This window comes from Heterodontus francisci, chromosome 26, assembly GCF_036365525.1.
Source record: "Heterodontus francisci isolate sHetFra1 chromosome 26, sHetFra1.hap1, whole genome shotgun sequence".
Taxonomy (NCBI): Eukaryota; Metazoa; Chordata; class Chondrichthyes; order Heterodontiformes; family Heterodontidae; genus Heterodontus; species Heterodontus francisci.
The window spans coordinates 46,980,966-46,998,923 of NC_090396.1; the positions used below are offsets into that span (position 1 = coordinate 46,980,966).

At 39.8% G+C, this 17,958-nt stretch overlaps 1 protein-coding gene across 7 annotated transcripts in view; it reads left to right on the forward strand.

Annotated features, from left to right (window-relative positions):
• csnk1db (casein kinase 1, delta b) overlaps nt 1-17,958 on the forward strand; it is a 61,420-nt gene that overhangs the window by 1,848 nt on the left and 41,614 nt on the right. The window contains exon 1 of one of the 7 annotated variants that reach the window (XM_068058160.1): nt 6,334-6,422. The exons of 4 other annotated variants lie outside the window; for them this stretch is intronic. The gene's annotated coding sequence lies outside the window, so the exon portion shown is untranslated. Of the gene's footprint in view, nt 1-6,333; nt 6,423-6,454; nt 6,666-15,215; nt 15,241-17,958 lie in introns of those variants that run through there. 2 more of the 7 variants (XM_068058158.1, XM_068058161.1) reach the window with 2 other exon arrangements.

Here is a 17,958-nt window from a genome sequence, read left to right on the forward strand (position 1 = left end):
CAGTAAGAAAATATTACTTGGTCAATGTTTTGTCAGTTGCTGTTCTATAATGCATTACAACTCTTAAGTACTGAATGTGTTTTGCAGATTTTAAAATTGGCAGAATTTAGACCAACCTTTGGGGAAAAACAAATCTGTAATAGATTTTACATACTCTAAAATAAATGGAGAAACTTGTTGTTGTAAAAAGTATCTCTTTCCACAGGATACTGTTCCGATGGCAGCCCTGACTTTACTGGCACTGCTGCAATATAAATGCATTGGTAGTATCGTCTCTTAAAAAGCCAAGAAGGGCTTCAGGTTTGATAATTTTCCAGATCTTCTCTGAAGGCACCAGTGCCATTACTGCAAGTTCCTGGTCTGATAAAGTGTGACTTCTGAAGCACTTTGTCCCCAGTCTTTCTATTGTTGTCACTACTCTGAAATGTGCCCTACATTGTAAATGGAGGAGGGGGTGTGGGGTAAAAATTGCAGAACACTAGATTTTTATATTGTCTCTGATTTCCATTTACACTACTGTATATCTCCTTCCAAATTCACATTGGAACCATTTCTGAATTTTTGCTGGTTCCTGTTTATGAACAATGAGCAGGGTTAAGGTTGCATTGTTTCAGGAAGTGAATCATGCATCATTACACATGTATCTGAGGTCAATTAGTGTTTGGTGAACAGACTCTAGATAATATTGCAGAACCCATTTATCCTTAAATGATAACTCCAATATATTTTATTATAGTCATATTTAGCGATGTTTGGTGCATTGTTTCCTCCTTGTTAAAGGTTCCAAGGATTTGATTGGGATTTCTATTTAGTAATTTGGGACATGATTACGAACAACCCTGTTCACTAATGCTGTACTGTCTTATGCCACTTTTCGCCCAGCCACTCCCTTTGCAAAGATAACACATATTGGGCATTTCTCTTCTAATATATCCATGTGAACAAGTTGTACAATTTTATTCTTGCAGTGGAGGGGAGGGGGAGAATCTCCACCTTTTTAAAGAGCAAACCTAAATCATTACTAAATTTCTTTTTAGTCAAACTCCACTAGAATTCCTTGGTGAAATTGAGTGTCTCCCATTACCAAAATACACTTCAAAAAGCATAGTTTTAGGAATCAATTTTCAATACCTTTTTGGTTAGACTCTCCTTTTTGTCGTGATTTGTGCCTTGCCTGTCACTTCCCCTCCCCCTCAAGGCCTTGATTCCTTTGTTTCTTTGTCCTGGGGCTGTATTGTGTAATTTGTTTTATAAAACACTTCAGATGGCTTTAGATGATCCACAAGAACTACAGTTTTTGGACAAAAAATCTTTATAAAACCCAGTTAGTCCTTGGTTTGATCTCTTAACTGAGAACTCAAATACCAACATGCTTTATTTTCAGTTTTCTTTATTGTTTTCAAGAAAAAAATGTTGTATTTGGTAAATTGACCTTAAAAGCAGAAGTACCCGCTTAGTTCTATTTAAATTCTGAACTCAGTCCAGCTGATGCTGCAGCACTTTGTAATATATTTGAATGTGAATGACAGCTTGTACCAGCTGGCCATTAATGGATTTTATTCCCATCCTTTTACAAAAATTATATGTTATTCAGATTAAATGTTTCTTTTATCTGCAATAAATAAAGTGATAGGCAGCTTAGGTACAAAAATTGAAAGCAAAGTATGTAAGCTTTTATCATTGTTTTTGGTTGTGGCGTCATTCACAAAGAGGGGCTAGTGAACATCTGCAGGGTTCAGACTGGGCAAGTAAAGGGTCACCTTGATGCTTATAAGCTGTCTTGTCAGATCTTTAAGTAAAATTGATCTTTCAAAATATGTGCTCAAGTATGGGTGTGATGAAGTTTTGATGCATCTATTCAGAAAAATCAGTGGAATTGATTACATGACCTCGGTGAGTTTGGTTTCTCTTTCTAGAATGTTGGGAGATTTCCTCAGAGACTTTTGCCTATTTAGCCCCACTAATTAATGACCTCATAGTTAAGGCGCCCCTAGGTAGCAGTGATCATAATATGATTGAATTTTACATTCAGTTTGAGGGAGAGAAGAGTGGGTCCAAGACTAGTATTTTAAACTTAAATAAGGGCAATTATGAGGGCATGAAAGCAGAGCTAGCTAAAGTGAACTGGCAAATCAGGTTAAGGGGTAGGTCAAGAGAGATGCAGTGGCAGACATTTGAGGGGATATTTCAGCATACACAGAATAGAGGCAATTCAACGAGAAAGAAAAAATTCAAAGGATGGGACCTGTCATCCGTGGTTAACTTAAACAGTTAAAGATAGTATCAGACTTAAAGAAAAAGCCTATAATTGCACAAAGATGGGCGGCAGGTCAGAAGATTGGACAGAATATAAAAAACAGCAAAGAATGACTAAAAGATTAATAAGGAAGGTAAAATTAGAGTACGAAAGAAAGCTAGCTAGAAATATGAAGACTGATAGTAAGAGTTTCTATAGATATTTTAAAAAAGAGTTAACAAAGTGAGCATTGGTCCTATAGAAAGTGAGTCTGGGGAATTAATAATGGATAATAAGGAGATGGCAGATGAATTTAACATATATTTTCATTGGTCTTCGCTATTGAGGATACAAGTATTAGCTGTAAGTCAGGAAATGGAAGGGAGGGGGGAACTCAAGAAAGTTACAGTCACCAGGGAAGTGGTACGGAACAAATTGTTGGAGTTGCAGGCGGACAAGTCCCCGGGACCTGATGGACTTTATCCTAGGGTGTTAAAAGAAGTGGCTAGTGAGATAGTTGATATGTCAGTTTTCATTTTCCAAAATTCCCTAGATTCGGGGAAGGTTCTGTTAGATTGGAAAATAGCGAAATTAACTGCTTTATTCAAAAAGGGAGGGAGACAGAAAGCAGAAAACTACAGGCCAGTTAGCTTTACATCTGCGTTAGGGAAAATGGTAGAAACTATTATTAAAGAAGTTATAGTAGGGCATTTAGAAAAATTCAAGGTAATCAGGCAGAGTCAACATGGTTTTGTGAAGGGGAAATCATGTATGACCAATTTATTGGAGTTCTTTGAGGGAGTTACATGTGCTGTGGATAAAGGGGAACTGGTGGATGTATTGTACTTAGATTTCCAGAAGGCATTTGATAAGGGGCCACATCAAAGGTTATTGCAGAAAATAAAAGCTCCTGGTGTAGGGGGTAACATATTGGCATGGATAGAAGATTGGCTGGCTATCAGGAAACGGAGAGTAGGCATAAATGGGTCACTTTCTGGTTGGCAAGATACGAGTGGTGTGCCACAGGGATCTGTGCTGGGGCCTCAACTTTTTACAATTTATATAAATGACTTAGATGAAGGGACCGAAGGTATGGTTGTTAAATTTGCTGATGACACAAAGATAGGTAGGAAAGTAACTTGTGAAGAGGACATAAGGAGGCTACAAAGGGATATCGATAGATTTTTTAGATTTAGATTTAGAGATACAGCACTGAAACAGGCCCTTCGGCCCACCGAGTCTGTGCCGACCATTAACCACCCATTTATACTAATTCTACACTAATCCCCTATTCCTACCACATCCTCACCTGTCCCTATACATCCTCACCTGTCTTTATATTCCCCTACCACCTACCTATACTAGGGGCAATTTATAATGGCCAATTTACCTATCAACCTGCAAGTCTTTTGGCTGTGGGAGGAAACCGGAGCACCCGGAGGAGACACAGGGAGAACTTGCAAACTCCACACAGGCAGTACCCAGAATTGAACCTGGTTCGCTGGAGCTATGAGGCTGCGGTGCGAAGTGAGTGGGCAAAGACCTGGCAAATGGAGTATAATGTGGGAAATTGTCCACTTTGGCAGGAAGAATAAAAAAGAAGCATATTATCTAATTGGTGAAAGATTGCAGAGCTCTGAGATGCAGAGGGATCTGGGTGACCTAGTGCATGAATCGCAAAGGGTTAGTATGCAGGTACAGCACGTAATTAGGAAAGCTAATAGAATGTTATCATTTATTGCGAGGGGAATTGAATACAAAAGATTGGGCAATCTAGGCTTGTATCCGTTGGAATTTAGAAGAGTAAGAGGCGACTTGATTGAAACATAAGATCCTGAGGGGTCTTGACAGCGTGGATGTGGAAAGGATATTTCCCCTTGTGGGAGAATCTAGAACTAGGGTTCACTGTTTTAAAAAAAGAGGGGTCGCCCATTTAAGACAGAGATGAGGAGAATTGTTTTCTCTCAGAGGGTCGTGAGTCTTTGGAATATTCTTCCTCAAAAGGCGGTGGAAGCAGAGTCTTTGAATATTTTTAAGGCAGAGGTAGATCTATTTTTCTTCTTCTTTGGCCTCCTTGTCTCGAGAGACAATGGGTAAGCGCCTGGAGGTGGTCAGTGGTTTGTGAAGCACGCCTGGAGTGACTATAAAGGCCAATTCTAGAGTGACAGACTCTTCCACAGGCGCTGCAGATAAAATTGGTTGTTGGGGCTGTTACACACTTGGCTCTCCCCTTGCGCTTCTGTCTTTTTTCCTGCCAACTGCTAAGTCTCTTCGACTCGCCACGCTTTAGCCCAGCCTTTATGGCTGTCCGCAGAGGTCGATAGATTCATGTTAATCAGGGGGGTAGGTGGAAATGTGGAGTAATCAGTTCAGCCATGAACGTATTGAGTGGTGGAGCAGGCTTGAAGGGCCGAGTGGCCTACTCCTGCTCCTAATTCGTATGTTCATATGTACTAATCAGTTTTAGGTGCAAATCACTGTGGAAGTCAGAAGAGTGGATAATTGTTGTCTTATACTTCGTCTGAGAAGATTTGCCTTGTAATTTTAATCTTGCGACTTGAACTTATTTCAGCAGTTCCCAGGTGCTTTACCACAACCCTAACCCTTTGGCATGACTCCAAAGGTTCAAGTGGCAATGTTGTGGCAGATGGCCTCCCTTTGTTGTTTTATCAGTATATGAATTTTGCATCCTTATTTTGCGCTGCAGTTTGATGTTTCCTCTACAATTGTAATTGTGAGGTTATTGGATCCCAATCTACCAGCATCTAGAATGTTAAATTCTTGCTCTTGTATTTGAATCCTTTTACGACCTTGGCCCTTGCTTATTGTAACCTCCTATGACCTCAGAGCTTTCTATTTCTTTGATTGTGACCTTCTGTAAAAGGTTCGCTGAAAAGACTACAGCTTCAATTTATAAAGGATTCAGAATGGGATGGTCTGAAATAGAGCTCAGGCACCAAGAGTCAACTAAATCACTTCCTGAGAGCAGCTCAGCTACTGCAGCAAATGTGGAAAGAAGATGCCATTTGAAACATTATTTGAGTTTTCAGTTTGTCAGATTGTTTGTCCCATGAAACTAACATGTGAAATGTTCATTTGTGGTTGTTTGTTCTTGGATGGGATGTGTTTTCATTGACACCTTCAAATTCCCTGATTTCCTGTTTGGAGAACAATAGTGTGTGAAACTGGCTCTGGTATGTCCACTGGAGTCATTTAACACAAAACAAAGCAAGATTCAATGTTAGGAAAAGGCTTCTGTCGTTCAGGGTCCTTTTGGGGGGGCGGGAAGGGGAACAACAAAGCTTCTGAAACTAACACTTAAACACTTTTCTCAAATAAATGGTAAACTATAAATTGACTACAACTGTGAATAGGAAGGATGGGGAAGAGAAGTCATTGTTTTTATCTCTCTTTATATTTCATTCAAAAAAGGAAAGTGTGTTTCTTTCCTGACAAAGTTCCCTCATTGAATAAGTGTAAAGGCTACTTCTCAAAGCGTCTATGGGTGGCTCCCAGTTGTTCAAGTAGGAACCAAAAAGATTGCCAGGTACAAGTTGATATAAGGTATTGGAGCTTCTGAAGGCTGTAAAGGATTCTGGAGCATTTCTATGCGAATGCAACCTCAAGCTTGCAGTTTGACATCATGTGAGCACCGAATTATTCTTCTAGAACCATACCACATTTCCACTCTGAACTTTCTAAGCCATAAATCCCTGGAATCTAGAATCTCATGGTTGAACAGCAATAGATTTAAATAGTAGATGCATTTTTAAAAAGTCCATTCTGTTTATTGACTGCTGTCTGGCTTAATTAACAGTAAGTCTAACACTTAATCCTCCATTCCACTTTTAGAATGTGCTGATGGTAAAATGTAAAGCTATTTCTCAAAAAAATGTTCTGTTGGCATACATCCTGTTCAGATGAGGGACATAGCTGTTAAGAAATACACAAACATTTTAAGTTAGTTGCAACATTTTCAGCTTTGTTTTTCTGACGTAGGAAATGACAGTAGTGAGAATGTTTTTTTTCAATTGTGTTCTTGCCCAATGTACAGTTTGCATGAGAACTTGAAAATAATTATGTTCGCCATCAGCAAGGAGAAATGACTTTAAGTTGCTGTCTTAAGAAACCACTTTGGAAGAATGACATGAAATGTGTTTGGACTCGAATGGACTTCAGTAGGAAGGTTGTGTGCAGTTCAGTCAAAACATTAAATACAAATATGCTGTGGAACATCCTAATATGAGATATACTTCACAAAGCTAGTTTGTGTTTGGGGTCACCCTTAATGAAACTTGTTAAAGGAAACTCGCATTGCAAATTAAATGTGGAGGTTTGGTGTTGAAACTTAACCCATTAATAAATGATGGACAATCTTGCTTGTGAGCTGGAAAGGAAAAGAGAGACCTGGCCATTCCCTGCTGAAGAGGTAAGCCAATGGCTTGGTCCCATGTCAAACATCAAAGCTCTTTAGCTGGTTGGTTGCTGTGTGAGTGGCCCTAGGTAACGCAGCTCTGCTGTGCTCATTTTGGAATGGGAAAGAGAAGAGTGTCTGGAGTCTTATCTGCTTGCCCTGAAGGCATAGCTGGGATTGGAGGTTGTGATAGTGATGCTTTTATTTTTACTATTCCCTGGCATAATGCATTTGTACTTGAATAACCTAGGCTGCCACATTGCTCCAATTCTGTCTCTTAAAATATTTAGGAAGTCGTACTAGTTAAAATAGGAGTGCAGTACTTGCAGTAAAACAACTCAAGGAAATTGATTTATTAAATACCTTTCAGAAAATGCTTTTTACGCAGCTGATTCCTTTCAGGTTTTTTTGGAAAGCTGAGCATTAATTTAAAAACCAACTGCATTTGCCAGCCCATGATTTTCCACCCATTCACTTAAATGGACAGAAAGCCACAGACTGGCAAGCACAGCAGCAGAAATAAAAGCAAAATACTGCAGATGCTGGAAATCTGGAAAAAAAAAACAGTGCTGGAAATACTCAGGTCAGGCAGCATCTGTGGAGAGAGAAGTAGAGTTGATGTTTCAGGCAGCAGAAAGCCTTGGCTTCTATGTCTACCAGGAGTGTGTGTGTGTTGCTGTATATACATAACAAAAGAAAAAGACTTCCATTTATTTAGCACTTTTCACGACCACTGCATTCTCAGTGTGCTTTACAGCCAGTGCAGTACTTTTGAAGTGTAGTTGCTGTTGTAATGTAGGAAACACGGCAGCTAATTTGCACACAGCAAGTTTCCACAAACAGCAATGTGATAGCGACTGGATAATCTTTTTGTGATGCTGAATGAGGGCTAAATATTGACTAGGGTACTGGGGATAACTCCCCTACTCTTTAAATAGTGCCATGTGATCTTTTACATCTGCTTGAGAGGGCAAATGGGGTCTCAGTTTAACATCTCATCTGAAAGATGGTATGTCTGACAGTTCAGCATCCCTCAGTAATGTGGTAGATTGTCAGCCTTCATTTTTATGCTTAATTCCTGGAGTGGGACTTGAACCAGGAGCCTTGTGACACTGAGGCGAGAATGCTACCAACTGAGTCACAGTCAACACATGGTTATCATGTCTTTGAAATGCTTGACAGAGCAAGCAAATAAATGAAATATTCCTGGCTTCAGATAAGATTTGTTTGCATGATACCAATCTGCAGTACCAGAGCATGGAAAAATATAGATCCTGACCTCCAGCAACAGAGGTAAATTCAGGATTAAAATAAAAACCACTTTAGAAGGGTTGGTTGGAATCCCTGCGAATAATCTTGTATATTTTATGCAAATTGCAGTGAACCTTTACTAAATAGTGTCAGAGACATTGAAGAAATTATTTGCCTTCTGCCTTGACCAAGGATGATGTGGGGAGGAGGGGTGAATAAGGAAGATAATTTAATTCATGTATTGGTCTGTGTATTCAGAAAGGGACAGCACAAGGATTATTCAATTGTCTCAGAAACAGTGCATGTTTTTTTATCATTCCCTAAAATCTCAAAGCTTTCTAGGAGACCAAATAAGCAATTTAAATTTTTAAACATTTAAAATCACTCGACAACTGAACTGTAAAACATTGCAAAATGGAGACTAAAATACAATAATACTATAAAATAAGTCTTTACAACAATTTCAGCAGTATTCTTGTTCCCTCACACAAGGATATAGACAATGCACTGATGTCATCCATATTCAATCATATTATATTACAACCCTCAACCTATTTGGAATTTATTTTGAATAATCACTGGCAGTAAGCCACACTTCTTCCCACTGATGTAGGTATAACCTGGCCTGTACATTTGCTTTTGGAGGTTGGCACTTGGGACTCAATTCTGTAATGCTTTTTTTTTAAACTGTGATTTACAAAATCAATGCAGCCTACTTAATGGATCTTCATTTTCCTTTGTATCATCGTTCGACTCACAGCCGTCAGCTCCAATTTCAAACATAGCCCACTTTATTTTTTTAACTCTCCTAAAGTTCTCCACAGAATCCGATTTTTTTTGTTGAGATTTTGGGGCTGCAGTTTCAGGAGAACTCAACAGTTCATCTGAAAGCAGCTGTGATTGGGGAAAGGGGGAAACAAATTGCCAACTGTTGTACTTCACTAAACATCAAAGGTTGAGGAACAAATGGCATACAATAGCCTGTTTGGTGAGATGTGTTAATGCTTAAATGAATTTAATTCAAGTTACAGGATATTCTTACATGGTTTTATTTTTCAGTTAAGATAAAAATGACCTTTAAAACCTTTCCATCCCTAAGGTGCCACTGTTCAATTTCCAGGACAACAGACTGAGGCATTGCACTGTCTGCATGCAAGCTAAGAATGAAGTGCAGTTGGCAGCTGTAAACTGGAGCTTTCCATGAGTTTTATTTAAATCAACTTATTGTTAAATGCATTTTTAAAATAAATTTTAAACATTTTGGAATTTTTCTAATCTATTAGAATCATTTCCGATTTCTTTAGCACTGGGGTGATGGGTTTAAAAAAGCATAGAAAGTGAATTTTATACCACAGAAGCCCATGCAGTTTGAAATCGATTTTTCATAGAGGCTACAAAGAAGCCTGTTTTTTTTTTAATATAGCTTTATTTAACATTAACCTGTCTGAACAAGTTTTTTGTAACACTCTTACTTAATTATGGGCTCAGCACTGAGAAGGAAATTGCAACACCACCATAGAAAAACAGTCATTTGTTTTGAATATGTGACTTAAGTATTAGTTCACTGCATTGCTCACAGTAAGTCAGACCAGGATTGATGATCCAGGTGAGTTCCTGTCAACCAAAATTTTAAAATGCCACAATACAGGCAACTCTTCCCATCAGTTTTGCATTTCTCATACACAGTATAGTTTTCAAGCATCTAACTCCCTTTAAAAGGAATTTATGAACTGTGCTTCAACAATGGTTTCTGGTAGAGAATTCCATTTTGCATGTAACAATTTTTCTTGCCTTCCCTTTAATTTGTGCTATCTCATTTCTTTCCTGGAGTAAATAATCTATCCTTACCTTATCATAACCCTTCTTCATCTTGAAGACTTCGATCAGTTCATCTGCAACCACCTCGGCTCCAGTGAAAAAGCTTTTCTCAAATTTCCCTTTGTAACTATAGCCCCTCATCCATGGTAAAATCCTAGTGAATCTATGCTGCACATTTTGTATTGCTTTTATAATCATACTCTAATAGGGTGCTTAAAACTGTACACAGTACTCCCAACTGCAGCTGAATTACAATACTGTACAAGTGCAGTGTTCTTCTGTCATTTCCAAAATGCATTATTCCACGTCTTTTATACCCTCTGCCTATCTTATCTATACCCTCTTGCAGTTTTCCAAATTTGTCATTCCATTCCTTCTTCCCACCTCCAATTTGATATCATTAGCAAATTCAATATTGAGTCTGTCCATTCTTTAGATAAACACTGTACACTAAATGTGCTTGGTTAAATTATTCACTCTTCAAGCACAGGAACATTTCTCACTTCAAACTGTAAGACAAAGTTTTATTTCTAAGGAGAATTAAATTAAGTTGCATTCTCCTGAATCATTGCTGGTGAGGTGTCTCCAGATTCATCCATTTATGTGTGTCCCAGTCTACAAGAATAAAGTAGCTTTCAGGGAGAAAATTTGGAACTGAATTTTTCAAGCCTTTGATGAGTCAACTTTCATATATCCTACTCCTCTTCATCACCCACTTGGAATTTATTTTGAATAATCACTGGCAGTAAGCCACACTTCTTCCCACTGATGTAGGTATAACCTGGCAAGGGCGGCACAGTGGCGCAGTGGTTAGCACCGCAGCCTCACAGCTCCAGGGACCCGGGTTCGATTCCGGGTACTGCCTGTGTGGAGTTTGCAAGTTCTCCCTGTGTCTGCGTGGGTTTCCTCCGGGTGCTCCGGTTTCCTCCCACAGCCAAAAGACTTGCAGGTTGATAGGTAAATTGGCCATTATAAATTGTCACTAGTATAGGTAGGTGGTAGGGAAATATAGGGACAGGTGGGGATGTTTGGTAGGAATATGGGATTAGTGTAGGATTAGTATAAATGGGTGGTTGATGGTCGGCACAGACTCGGTGGGCCGAAGGGCCTGTTTCAGTGCTGTATCTCTAATCTAATCTAATCTAATCATATGTATAGATGAGGTGAAGTGAGAGTGACTGCCCTTGACATCAAGGCAGCATTTGATCGAGGGTGGCATCAAGGAGCCTTAAAATTGAAGTCAGTGAAAATCGGGGGGTGGGGGGGTACTCTGCAACTGGTTGGAGTCATACCTAGCACAAAGGAAGATGATTGTGGTTGTTGAAGGCCAATCATCTCAGCCTCAGGATATTGGTGCAGGAGTTCCTCAGGGTAGTATCCTAGGCCCAACCATCTTCAGCTACTTCATCAATGACTTTTCCTCCAACATAAGGTCAGAAGTGGGGATATTCACTGATGAATTGCACAGTGTTCAGTACCTGCAACTCCTCGGATACTGAAGCAGTCTGTGCCCGCATGCAGCAAGACATGGACAACATTCAGGCTTGGGCTGGTAAGTGGCAAGTAACATTCATGCCACACAAAGTACCAGGCAATGACCATCTCCAACATGAGAGAATCTAACCATCTCCTCTTAATGTTCAACTGCATTACCATCACTGAATTCCCCAACAATACTGTGGGTGTTAACATTGACCAGAATCTTAAACTAGACCAGCATATAAATCCTGTTGCTGCAAGAGCAGGTCAGAGGCTGGGAATTCTGTGGCGAGTAACTCGTCCTGACTTCCCAAAGCCTGTCCACCATCTAGATGGCATAAGTCAGAAGTGTGACGGAATGCTCCCAGCTTGCCTGGATGAGTGCAGCTCCAACAGCCTTTTTTTAAAAAAGAGGTACAGCACTGAAACAGGCCCTTCGGCCCACCGAGTCTGTGCTGACCATCAACCACCCATTTATACTAATCGTACACTAATCCCATATTCCTACCACATCCCCACCTGTCCCTATATTTCCCTACCACCTACCTATACTAGAGGCAATTTATAATGGCCAATTTACCTACCAACCTGCAAGTCTTTTGGCTTGTGGGAGGAAACCGGAGCACCCGGAGAAAACCCACGCAGACACAGGGAGAACTTGCAAACTCCACACAGGCAGTACCCAGAATTGAACCCGGGTCGCTGGAGCTGTGAGGCTGCGGTGCTAACCACTGCGCCACTGTGCCATTCAAGAAGCTCGACACCATTCAGGATAAAGCAGCCTGCTTGATTGGCACCCTATCCACCACCTTAAACATTCACTCCCTCCACCACCAGTGCACAGTGTCAGCAAGGTGTACCATCTACAAGATGCAATGCAGCAACTTGCCAAGCTTCCTTCGACAACCCCTTCTAAACCGATGGCCTCTGCCACCTAGAAGAACAAGGGCAGCAGACACATGGAAACACCGACACCTGCAAGTTCCCCTTCAAGTCACACACCATCCTGACTTGGAAGTATATCGCTGTTCCTTCACATTCGCTGGGTCAAAATCCTGGAGCTGTCTTCCTGATGGCACTGTGCGTGTAACTACACCACATGGACTCCAGCGGTTCAAGAAGGAAGCTCGAGGACAATTAGGGGTGGACAGCAAATGCTGGCCCTGCCAGTTACACTAACATCCCATGAATGAACTTAAAAAAAAAACTTCAATTTGGTGACCACGGGCTAATTGGACTGTGAAGTCCATAAAATGTTGTTGTTTCTCATGTGACATACTAGCAACAAAATATTTATATAGTGCCTTTTACATAATAAAATGTCTGAAGGCACTTCACAGGAGCATTATAAAATGTCTGAAGGCACTTCACAGGAGCATTATAAAACAAAATGTCAGTGAGCCACAGCAGTAGATATTAAATCAGATGACCAAAAGCTAAGTCAAAGATACGGGGTTTATGTAGTTTAGCTAGGTGCATGATTTGTTCCTTTTAAGTTTATTTAAAAAATGATGTGCATGAAATTATTTTATTGGTTTTGTAAAGTTGTTAAATGGCACATTTGGTTTTCATTGTGGACTACTAAGGGAGCGAGAGTAGAAATGTGATCAAATTTGACATTGTATTGCAAATTGTGTATTAAGTTGTCATTAACTTATTCTATTAAGAAAAGTAGGTATGTTTAAAAAATAAAATGTGCTTCCTGCTATGTGTATGGATTTTTGGAGTAACAGAGCATTAAACATATTGGGTTATTAGATAAAATATTTTCCAAAATTGAACTGAGCATCAAACCATTAAAACAAAATTAGTTTGCTAATACTAACCTAAAAGTCGTATAGATTAATGTTACAGTGCAGGCAAAGGGTAAGTTTCTGCATGGTCACTGAACCGGAGTAGTATTCTTTTAGGTAGTTACTTTGCTGAGGGTTAACCAAACATTTTCAGGAACTCTCCTTTCTTTTGTTTTATAATCAAGTTTGGGATTAGTTAAATTAAATCTTGTGTCTTAATGTATCCTGCTGAAGTATCATTCCCTCATATGAATTATTTCCCTGTTATACTTCCCCCTTCTGTTTCAGCCCAAATCACATACCTTGGCTCCCAGGCATTCAATAATGCAACTCCTGAGACGAGGGGTGCACAAAGATCTGGTGACTAACCTTCTGATTTCCTCTCTTCCCCCAGCAGGGAAACAGCTAGCCTGTAATCAGTGCTGCTGAGATGGCTAGCCTTCCATGTAGGAGTCTGAATGAAGTGTGAATTTCTGTTGAGGCTTTTATTGTTACTTTGTTCATGGGAGCTTTACTGCTGCACACTGCGTTGCTAGTGGCTGCCGTGTCACCTTCATCCATTTATGTCGTTAGAGGATCAAATAAAAACTGGCCTGCATGTTATATGATTCTTGCAGAAGTACAACAGAAAATAATTCTGACAGGTTAAAAAGTCACATATTTTAATATCCCTTCTTGCATTTGAATTCCAAACAGAGTTCCAGAGGATCAGCTCAGTTTATCTTTTCTCTTCCTAAGTATGCTGCTTCAGTGTAAATGAAGCAAGATTTCAGTTGAAGAGCAGAAGTGACTATGCTGTCCATTGTGACATGTCTGTAAATTTAATTCTGCAATTACTTTTCTCCATTTTGCTTTTACCCACTTTTGCAATGCCAGTTAGTGTTTCTTTTCTATTATGTGTTTGTACACTGTCCAAACACTATACAAAGTAGACTTGTTGGAAGACTAGCATTGTTAATGTTGCATTTACTATAAAGGTAACTGCATTCATATAGTCTCTTTACCTTATTCTACTTTTAAATGTTGCTGGCAGGTGTTTATAGGTTGATGCATGCATGGACTTGTATATTCAGCTTACTGTCCAAATGTTGTGCATACGTTAATCAGAAAGGTATTTTTAAAGTTTGTATTTTGGTCTCTGATAGTTTTAGGCAATTTGTGATGAAGTAATTGTGTTATCAGGTTACATTAGGGTATATACTGCACAGTGTCCCGCACTAAGCTTATTTAATGTATTGCTTCAGGAAAGGATATGCTTGAGCAAATACATTTTAATCTTGTATAATTGCTTTTTATACAATTACTGTTCATCACCTCAAACTGCTCCCAAGATCAATACCAGCAGCGCATCCATAAATGCCAGTACTTTTCTTCCTAATGTCGTACTCTCCAAATGCTTACTCTAGAGTCAACCATAGTTTGGAAGAAGAGTCTAATTTTCCTTCTGGCAGTTTTTTACAGTTCAAGTGCAGGAAGCATAAACATATCACACATCCACCATACTAGTGATAACACTGCTGTGTGACATTACAAGCCTTCTGTTGAGATAAAATTCATTTATTTACATTGTTTTCTAATGTGAATGTATATATTGGAATAAAAAGATTCAAACTGTGATATTAAATGGGCTCTTTAAAGGTCACATTACCACAAATGTTTATCATTTTTGATGTTAGCTTCTCTAAGCGTAAAGTAACCCACAATTTCCTTTGCAGCCGCTACCCACTTGTGCTGTTTACCGATCTGTGTTTCTTTAACATGTTAAATACATATATATAATATAGATAGAAAATAGTGTCAAATGTGACATTTTCTTAATTGAGCTTTTATGCTTATCAAGGTGATGGATGGGAAACAACATTTCCTATTTAAGACACCCAAGTACTCTTGGGCAGGTATATGATTAGATGAAGAGAAAAGCTCCCTGTACTCTTACAACCTCAAGAGCATCCCCATTGCACCAGCCACTGAAACAGCCTCTGAGCAATTAGTGCTGAATTAGGATTTTGACCCAGGTACAGAAAAGTATGTCCTTGTGACAGAGGTTACAGAGTTGGGAGGTTCTGTCAAGCAAGCTTGATGTGTTGCCATTGGTGCATCCTGCAGATAGTACATACTGCAGTCACAGTCTGGTGGTAGAGATGGTGGATATTGAGTTTTTGGCAGGGGTGCCAGTAAAGCAGGCTGTTCTGTGCTGGATGATGCTGAGCTTCGTGAGTGTTGTTTCAACTGCACCATCCAGGAAAGTGGTGAGTATTCTGTCACACTCCTGATTTCAGCCTTGTAGATGTGGAGCAGCTTTGAAGGGTCAGGAGGTGAAGCATTTGTTGCAGAGCACCCAATCTCTGTCCTGTACACTCATTGTTGATATGACTAGTCCACTTAAGTTTCTGATCAGTGGTGTCTCTGCTAGTTTGATGGTGAGGGACATGGTGGAGCTTTTGAAGATCAAGGAAAACCTTGAACCTTGTTGGAAATGGTCATTACTGGACTTGTGTAGTGTGAATGTTTACCTGTCAGTTAGCCCAAGTATGGATGTTGTTGTGCTGTGTTATTGATGAAGTTGTCAATAGAACATGTCACTAGAATTGTAATTGAACAGCCGCTGGTCAATTGACTAGTGGAAACGATTAATGGCGGTTCGATCAAGGATATATCCCTGAGAAACTCCTACAGGAATGCCCTGGGCTTTGCTGATTGGCCTTCAGTAACAACAACCATCTTTATCTCTTTGTATGTGCCATCAGCTACTGGATGGTTTACATCTTGATCCTGGTTAATCTGTTTTACTTGGACTTGATGCAAAAATTAGTTGAATGCTGCCTTGATGTGTAGGGCAGCTACTCTGGTGTTTCCTTTTGCTGCTCCTGCACTCTTCCCCTCCTGTGGGTGAAATTTCAAAATATAATGCTGAAAATTCAGTATTTGACAAAATGCCTTATAGATTCGAATGGTGTGTGTTTAGCATCACAGAAGTTACAGTACAGAAGGGTCATCAGGTTTTTATGCAATATATGTAACTACAGACATTTTAGCATTTTGAAAATGGGAGGTTTCAAAATGGCGACCAGAACTTGTTCTGCTTTGCCAGTCATCTTTAAATCATAAATTGAAATGTACATGTTGCTTTGAGAGATGCAAGTTAAAGACTCTGGTTTTGCCTTTTTGGGGGTAAAATTCGTAGTGCGTTTAAAATTGTACAGATCATGTCCAATGTGCATTTTGCTGCAATATTATATAATGGATAAGAATGGTTTGGATGTTAAAATGTCAGGATGGTACAGTAATGCTTCATGATATTGATTTTGTTCTCAGAATCTGACTTGAGCTCAATTCTCCAGTTGAGTTTCCTTCCCACAGGGTGAAGACCATTTAGAAGAGGATATTGTGATTTGCCTGAATTTATTCAACAGCCTTTAAGCAACTGGAATGTGGATTGCAGATGGAAAGCTGAGCCTTTTGAGAGGACTAGTGATTTCTGTATATCATGAGGCATGTTTCCTGTAGCAGATTACGAGGCTGGCTATAAGAGAGTAGAAGCAAAGTGACAGTGCTTGACGTGGTTGCTATTCCTCCTGTTACTGGCTCCTTTGTTTTGCAGATGCTTCGACAATTAGCGTTTGTCTATTAAAAAAAAAATAATAATCGCACGTACACTACTGTTTCTGTGTTTTGTGGCTAGGTAAAAACTCTGTATAAGTGAGCCATTAAAGTGCCTCACTCCCTGTACAGAGGAAGGCAGGGTGATTTTGGAACCCCAGCCTGCAATAGGTCACATTTGCCATTATTGCTACTCTGGTCTCAACAGGTTGATTGTGGCCAGCTGGCATTGAAGATGGTATTGGTGTTCACAGCTGCCTCTGATACTTATACTGAAAGTTTACTTTTGCGAGTTTACTGTTTATTTCAACTGTTTAATGGTAAATTTATTGTGTAAATTGCTAACTGTCATGCTAGACCCCCACCTGCCAAGAATGAGGCAAATTAATTTTGTCATGTGAACATTGATGTTAAACTGTTGCTGGAGCGAGGAAATGACTTGTTAAACAGATCAGCTGGAAAAAACATTTGCATAATAGACCGTGCTTGGAGGCACAAAGGGGCTATTCCCTACTCCAATTTAACCCACAATGGACTTTGAGCACCAGGTAGTGTGTGTAAGAAGAGACATTCCAGGGTTGGCTAAGACAAGAGAATCCAGAAGCAGACGTGGACAGACCAGCTAGTCACATGACTAACCTTCTTGGCAACCTGGATTTTTCTGAATTGTGCAAAGAGTTTGAACTGGGGAAAAGATTGTTTGCTGCTGAAGTGAGAGAACCTGGCTGCTCCCATCTCTTTCTCACCGGCCTCTGGACCCATTGAAGAGACGTGAACCTCAAAGGGAGAAAAGTCTCCTACACTGAACAAGGTTTAAGAAGAATACTGGGCCCCAACGAAAAGCAAGACCTACCTACAATCAAGGACTCTACTTGAGCTCAAACAGTAACCAAAACCATCTTCAGATATTGCCTTAAACTTTTCCACTTTATTGCTTTTTTCTGTCTCTATCTGCCTGTGTGTTTCGCATATGCATGCTAGCATGGGCGCATCGCGTATCCGTAGGCGTTAACCGAATTTGAGTTTAAATTAAATAAACTGCAACCTTTTTTCTTTAAACCTAAGCAAACCTATTTGGCTAGTTTCTTTGCCTTATAATTGGAAGTTAGGGATTTACTAAGGGGGAGCTAAAAAAAAAAGTGTGTTTAAAATTAAACCCTGTTACGGTAAGACCAGGTGAAGGCTGAGAGGGAACCCTAGACTCCTTTCTCCCCTGGTTGTAACACTAACCCTTAGTTTTCAAGAGGAGTCATTAGAACACAGAAGGAGGCCATTTGGCCCATCAAGTCTGTGCCAGCTCTCTAACGCAATTCAGTCACACCTGTTCCCTCGCTCTATCCCCGTAGCCCTGAAAGCTTATTTCCCTT